The following is a 7726-nucleotide window of genomic DNA, read 5'->3' as shown; positions in this document are numbered from 1 at the left end:
TTGGAAGGCTGAGGTGGAAGGATCGCCGGAGCCCAGCAGGTTGAGACTGCAGTGGCCGGGGGCGGCCACTGCACTCCAGTCTGGGTGACAAAGTGAGACTCCAACTCCAAAAAACAAACAAAAAACAAAAAATTAAAAATTAGCTAGGCCTGGTGGCATGCACTTGTGTTCCCAAGTTACTTAGGAGGCTGAGGCGGGAGGATCACCTGAGCCCAGGAGATTGAAGCTGCCGAGAGCTGTGATTGTGCCGCTGCACTCCAGCCTGGGTGATGGAGTGAGATCCCCACTCAAAAAATAAATAAATAAAAATGAAATGAAACATGTTGTTCTCGGTCATCCTAGCTACACTCCAAGTGCTCATTGGCCCACGGCGGTGGCTGCCGTCCTGGCGTGGTGTGGGTCAGGGACACTCCATCCTGGCAGAGAGTGCTACTGGGTGGTGCGGTGCGTAGGCATGGAGAAGCACAGGATGTTGGGGCTGGTCACAGCGGGCTTGGGAGTCCATGTTTTATGAGTCTGTTTCGTGTACATTTGAAATTTCCCATAATGAAAAAGTTTAAGTTAAAGAATACTTTTTTATTTTAGTTGGAGTCTCACTCTGTTCCCCAGGCTGGAATGCGGTGGCATGCTCACGGCCACAACAGCCTCAACCTGCTAGGCTCAGGTGATCCTTCTGCCTCAGCCTTCCAAGTGGCTGGAACTACATGCACCATCACACCCGGCTAATTTTTTGATCCATTGTAGAGATGAGGTCTTGTCAAGTTGCCCAGGCTGGTCTCAAACCCCTGGGTTCAGAAAATCCTCTCGCCTCCACCTCCCAAAGTGCTGGGATTATAGCCGTGAGCCACCACGCCAGGTCCTAAAGAATATTTTAATATCAAATGTGTACCCATCTGGTGGCCTGTTCCTGTCTGTCTCCCTCCAAAATGTCCACCCCGCCTGGGCAGGGAGCTTTCCCCGTGAGATCCCCAGAGCCTGCACAGTGCGTGGCACACAGTAGGATCTCAGTAAGGACTGGTGGGAGGCATGAGAGAGTCTGCAGAGGGAGTTAAATAAATTCACCTATCTGTTGGAAGGGCAGCCTGGTGAAACAGGCATGTATTAAGTACCAACTGTGTACCTGTGGGGGAAGTGCTGAAGATACTGAGAGAGCCAAAGCAGACCCAGTCCCCAGCCCTGGGGGGTGAGGCCAGTAGATCTCGGCCAGGGACGGCAGCAGGGATCTCTCCTGCACCCCCAAAACTCAAAGCTTTTGAAAAAGTGGCTTGGGTGGGGGGATGGAAATTAGCATGCAGTGACCAGCTCCACTGTGGACAGCACCCTGCAGACAAGCCACAGTGGGGAAGATGGGCGTCCATGGTCTGTCTCCGCCCCTCCCGATGGGCCTGCTCCTTCCTGCAAGCACAGCCACGTGACCCGAGTGACATGGGAGTGGCCCTGCTGTGTCCCTCCATAGCAGATGCTTTCAGGGCCATAGCACAGTTCCACTGAGTCCCAGACCAGGACGGACATGCAGACGGCACCCACCATCCCACAACAGGCACGCGCACCAGTGAGCCACAGGACGCGGGCCTCCTTGTCACCGTGGCTGGGGCTGACTGGTATACCCGGATGAGCCTCCTGGTACCAGGTCTCACGCTGGTTCCACGCCATCAACTCATCCTGGTCCCTGGGAACAATGTTGACATATGTCCTCCAGGAAGCAAGACGCCAGGGGTTGGGACGTGTGCCACCCCACACCGTGGGGCCAGAACTCGAACCCAGACCCTGTGATGGCGAAGCCCTCATTCTTCACCACCCTGCTATAAAAAGCAGGAAGGGCCGAGCCTGGAAGCCACAGTCAGCTCTGAGAACATCGGTGACGCAACAATGACACAGTGTCCTTCCAGAAAGCCGTGTGAATTCCCCCTCCGCTTGTAATGCAATCGGAGTTCTGCGCTGTCATCCGGGGCTGAGCGGACGCCAGGCTGCCCAGCCGGCTGTCCAAACAAACTGATGTCCATTTCCCAGCACGCACTGGGGTCACCTCTGGTTACTTGCCAGCAATGAGTGTGCACGTCAACCGGGCAGTATCACGTGACGGCGTGGCAGCACCGGTCTGTGGCTTCTCAGACTGCCATGAGGAAACCCGCGTCCTCCTCCCCAGCTCCAAGATCCCCGTCTGTCTCAGACTACGGGTCACACCTCGGAAGGTTGTGAATTCAAATTAGTCGGTGTGCCTGGGAATTCCTTTCAAGGATTAAACCAGGCTGGACCCGGTGGCTCACGCCTGTCATCTCAGCATTTTGGGAGGTGGAGGTGAGAGGACTATCTGAGACCAGGGGTTCGAGACCCACCTGGGCAACTTGGCGAGAACTCATCTCTACAATAAGTCAAAAAAATCAGCCGGGCGTGGTGGCACATGCCTGTGGTTGCAGCTGACGCAGAGCTGGCATTGTCTCTGTATTGCCACAGCCTGGCACAAGACCCTCCTGGCCTCCCGCTGACAAGGCCTGGGCTCGACTCACGGAAAGGAGAGGCAGAGCAACACGAGAGGGCTGTGGCAAGGGGTGTGAAGCAAGACTCCTGCATCTGCAACGCGGCAGAAGCTCCTGTCCAGACCCATGCCCCCGCGGCTCCCGCTAAGCCCACCCGGCCCGGGCTGACCTCCTGCCTGGTACCCTGGGCTGCTGGTGAGGAAGCCCAGGCTGGTCCTCTGCAGGAGGACACACGCCCGTCATCGCTCATGGTCAGTCCCAGCTCACAGCCAGCCACGCCTGAGAAGCAGAGCCCTGTGGCTGGCCACGGTGACACAGACACCCTGCCAAGACCAGGAGATCGCGCTACACCCAAGCCAAATGCGAGCCGTGCAGTCACGGTGTTGCTCTGAGCCGCAGCGGCAGATGGCACTTTCCAAAGATGGCTGTGAGATCTCCAACCCCACATGGCCCTCTGCGATGCGGACCTGCGATCTCTCCTGAACCGAGGGGCATCTGTGACTAGTTTGACCAGTAAGTGCACAGACGTGCCTCTCTGTGACTTCTGAGGCTGCGTCACCAGAGGCGACTCAACGCAGCTTCTGCTTCGCCACCAGAACATTCACCCTGGAAGCCAGAAGGCACCAACCTAGATGCCTGCTCACCCTGAAGGCACCGTGCTGCCCCAGGGAAGCCCCAGCTAGCCACGTGGAGAGGCTGTGAGCAGGCGATCTGGATGACTGCCTCAGCTGTACAACATCCCAGTTTGGGAGCCAAGCACGTGTGTGAAAGGGCCGTTAGACCCAGCCAGAGTCACCCCAACCTCTGTGTCACTCCAGCCAAGACCCCAGACACCAGGGCGTGGAGACCCACTGTGCCATGACAAATTCCTGACTCAGCCGGGCATGGCTCACACCTGTAACCCCAGCACTTTGGGAGGCTGAGGCAGGAGGCTTGAGTCCTGGGGCTTGAGACCAGCCTGGGCAACACAGCAAGACCTCATCTCTACAATAAGTTGAAAAAAAAAAATTAGCCAGGCGTGGTGGCGCACACCTGTAATCCCAGCTACTCAGAAGGCTGAGATGGGAAGATTGCCTCAGGAGCTCACGGCTGCAGTGAGCTGTGATGGTGCCACTGCACTCCAGCCTGGGCAACACAGGGAGACCCCAACACACACACGCACACACACAATTCCTGACTCCCAGCACCCAGGAGCGGAGCACAATAGTTCCTTGAAGCCACTATGGCAAAGTGTAAAAGTCACAGCGAGTCTCCAGGAGTTGGGGCTGCCTGTCCTGCAGCCACAGCTCATAGGGGCAGCTCTCCCTGAAGAACAGTGCATGCTGACCCACACCCAATGCCCCGGGATGCCCGCCTCCATGCCTCCCACCCATCCTCGCTCCCTGCCTATGGCTCCTGCCCACACCTAGCCCCCATCCCCCATTCCCCTGGCCTGTGCTGACCCTTGGCTCATCCACACCAGGCAGGGCTGTCACTACCATCCTCAGCCTCTCCCTCACCGGCTGGGCAACGCTGCCCGAGCGGCCTCGGCCCCCACTCCCGTGTTCTTGCTCCGCGTGGGTGTTGGTGCAGTCATGGGCAGAGCGGACGCTACCTTCAGTGAGGGGCCCACTCGTCCCCTCCTGGCTCACCCACACCAACCCCCTTCCTCCTGGCCACCTGCCTGCCCTGCCCAAGCCACGAGTCTGGTACTGGGAAGTCGGGCATGGGAGGTGGTCCGGGTTCCGTCCCACGTGTCCTCCCTGCCACCAGCTCCCACCTCCTCATCACCCTCATCATCAAGGCTGAGTGCTTACTAACTACCAGGTGCTACTCTAAGGACTTCATTTCCTCCTCACAGCAAGCCTACATGCCCACTACACAGATGAGTAAACTGAGGCAGAAAGCCGCTGGGTAACTTGCCCAAGGTCACCCACTCAGCAGGATGGCAGAGCCAGGACTTGAACTCAGACTGAGACAACCAAGCCCATGGGACTGTGCACAGTGGCGCCAGCCTAGCCATCCCCACCCTGCCACCCATTGCAGGGGGGTGCACTCCCTGCCAAGTCCTTGCAGGTCCCACCTCCCCCAGTGACCCAGCTGGTCTTCCTGCACGCCACCCAAAAATGCTGGAGATGGGTCCATTCCCTGCAGCCTCAGTCAGACAGCTGAGTCGAAGGATGCCTTCTCACCTCACAGGGTGTGAACTCACACACCTTATGCCTGGAAGTCAAGTCTTACAGCATCTCCAAGGCTGAAGCGAGTGGAATGGTGGCCCCCCAAAATTCATGTCCATGTCCCAAAACCCGTGGACGTGGCCATCTTCATTTAGAAAATAGGGTCTCAGTCGGGCACAGTGGCTCACGCTTGCAATCCCACCACTTGGGAAGGTCGAGGCAGGAGGATTGCTTGAGCCCAGGAGGTCGAGACCAGCCTGGGCAACATAGTGAGACCTCATCTCTACAAAAACATCAAAAAAATAAAATAGGGTCTCTGCAGATATAACGAACAGCCTCAGGATGAGATTGTCCTGGATTGTCTGGGTAGCTCCTAAATCCAGTGACAAGTGTCCTTGAAACAGGAAAGAAGCTACAGAAGAGAAGACCGTGCTGCACAGCCACAAGTCAAGGAGCAGCTACAACCATAGAAGGGATGGAGCAAAGGACTCCTCCCTAGAGCATTCAGGGGGAACACAGGGCTGACCACCCTGGTGGTCCTGCTAACACCTTGCCTTTGGACTTCCAAAATAGCAGGAAACCAACATAGCATGTACATTTATACAACAGGAGCAGGCAATACACACTGGGTACAGAACGCATGTATATATGATATGTACATGCATCACCATGTACAGCTGCACAGGCAGTTCACTGCACAAAGGAACCCAGACAAAGCGGCAAGTGGGGCCTCAAATCCAGTCCAGGTTCTGCTCACACCTGAGAGCCCCTAAGAAGAACGGCACCTGCATGGAGATAGGAGTCCCCTCTCCTACTTCACACAAAGGAGACCCCTCAAAGTTAGGCCCTCTCTGCCCCTTTTTAAGTTCCATGCAAAGGCCCAGGATGAGATCGCTAGGGCCTGGATAGGCAGCCACTTGTATGACGTGTCTATTTCAAAGCCAGAAAAAGAAACCAGGGAGAAAACGTTGATTCCTCACCCACCCCCAGTTCTTTTCGGGAAGACGGAGGAAGAGGGTTTGAAGTGCAATGCAATCTGCACCATCTTTATTTTTAGTGACCTTTAGAGCTCTGAAATCACAGCATGGGCTTCGCCACGCCCAGCCGTGCCCATAAAGCCTGGACTGCTCACACAGCGACTGGGCTCCGGCTCCTGAAAGTCTCCTGGACACAGGTCATTACACGCCACAAACGGTTCCCGTGCTTCCTCCTCTCCCTTGTCACCTTTCGCTGTTCTAAATACGGCCGTGAAAGCTCAGGCTCGCCAAGAAGGCCAGGCCTCTCTGGGACCTGTCTACATGCGGGCTTGCAGGAGACAACCCAAGAGAGGGTGAGATATGGGCAACCGTGCAGGTGAGGGGAACAGGAAGAGAGCTGTGTTCGCCGGACATGGACCTTCCATGCCGTCGGCCACAGAAAGCGCGTCACATTCAGGAAACAACAGGGCTAAGAGAAGCAGTGGAGAACAGAAATCCCAAATCATCCCACACGGGTGTACACCACGGGTTCCTAACACAGATCCAACCCTGGGGTCAGCAGGTCTGAGATTCCACATTCGCTTGTTTGTTTGTTCGAGTCAGGATCTCCCTCTGCCGCCCAGGCTAGAGGGCTGTGGCACAATCACAGCTCACAGTAGCCTTCACCTGGGCTCAGGCGATCCTCCTGCCCCAGCCTCCCGAGTAGCTGGGACTACAGGCATGCACCACCATACCCGGTTAGCATTTTTAATTTTTTGTAGAGAAGAGGTCTCGCTATGTTGCCCAGGCTGGTCTCGGACACCTGAGCTCTAGAGATCCTCCCACCTTAGCTTCCCAAAGTGCTGGGATGACAAGTGTGAGCCACCATACCTGGCCTAAGACTCTGCATTTCTCCCAGGTGGTGGTGACACTGGGTACATAGACCACACCCAGAGAGCCACTGCTCTAGAGGCTTCTGACGCTTTAGTTTTCCTTCTGGGGTTTTCGTTCTCTTATCCAACATGAGCTACTAGTTCTAGGCCAGTGTCCAGGCCTGGACAGAGGAGCCTCCCAGAGTCTTCTCCACAGCTCAGGAGGCTGAAGCAGTGACCAGGGTGCAACAGCCCTCCATGACCTGGGGTCTGGTTTCACTCAGCAACATGCATACACAAACTCATGGGTCACATGCATGTGAGCCCCTGCTCCTTTGCCAGGATCTTCCTTTCTCAGACTCCTTTGCTGCTAAGTGTGGACATGGGAAAGATTTGCACATCTGGATAAAATGGCAAAGCCTTAAGGCTGGGTGTAGCGGCTCACGCCTGTAATCCCAGCACTTTGGGAGGCCGAGGCAGAAGGATCACTTGAGCCTAGGAGTTTGAGACCAGCCTGGGCAACACAGCGAGACCTCATCTCTATAAACAATTTTAAAAATTGGGCAACCCCTTCAGGTCCCCTCCCACTATGGGAGCTTTTCTGTCCTCTCAATAAATCCTGCTTTAAAAGAAAAAAAATCAAAAAAGTTAGCCAGGTGCAATGGTTCACACCTGTAATCCCAGCACTTTGGGAGGCAGAGGGGAGAGGATTGCCTGAGTCCAGGAGTACAAGACCAGTATGGGCAACTTGGAAAAACTTCGTCTCTACAATAAATCGAAAAATGAGCTTGGCTAAATTTTTGCTTTTTTGTAGAAACAGGGTCTTGCTATGGTGCCCAGGCTGGTCTTGAATTCATAGGCTTAAGCAATCCTCCCACCTCAGACTTTCCAAAGTGCTGGGGTTACAGGCGTGAGCCACTCCGCCCAGTCCCACAATACTTTGTTAATCAATAACTTTGGGTTGGGTACAGTGACTCATGCTTATAATCCCAACACTTGGGGAGGCCAAGGTGGGAAGATCATTTGAACCCAAGAGTCTGAGACGAGCCTGGACAATGTAGTAAGACCATGTCTCTATAAAAAACAAAAATTCGCCGGGCTCGGTGGCTCAGCCTGTAATCCCGTGCCTTTGGGAGGCTGAGGTGAGTGGATTGCCTGAGCCCACGGGTTCGAGACCCACCTGGGCAGGCGAGACCTCATCTCTACATAAAATCAAAAAAATTAGCCGGGCGTGGTAGCACGCACCTGTAATTCTGGCTACTCGG

This window comes from Carlito syrichta, unplaced genomic scaffold, assembly GCF_000164805.1.
Source record: "Carlito syrichta isolate Samal-C Ts95f unplaced genomic scaffold, Tarsius_syrichta-2.0.1 Scaffold109676, whole genome shotgun sequence".
In the NCBI taxonomy this organism is placed as follows: domain Eukaryota; kingdom Metazoa; phylum Chordata; class Mammalia; order Primates; family Tarsiidae; genus Carlito; species Carlito syrichta.
The sequence above is the reverse complement of the archived record's forward strand: the minus strand, read 5'-3'. Positions refer to the sequence as shown.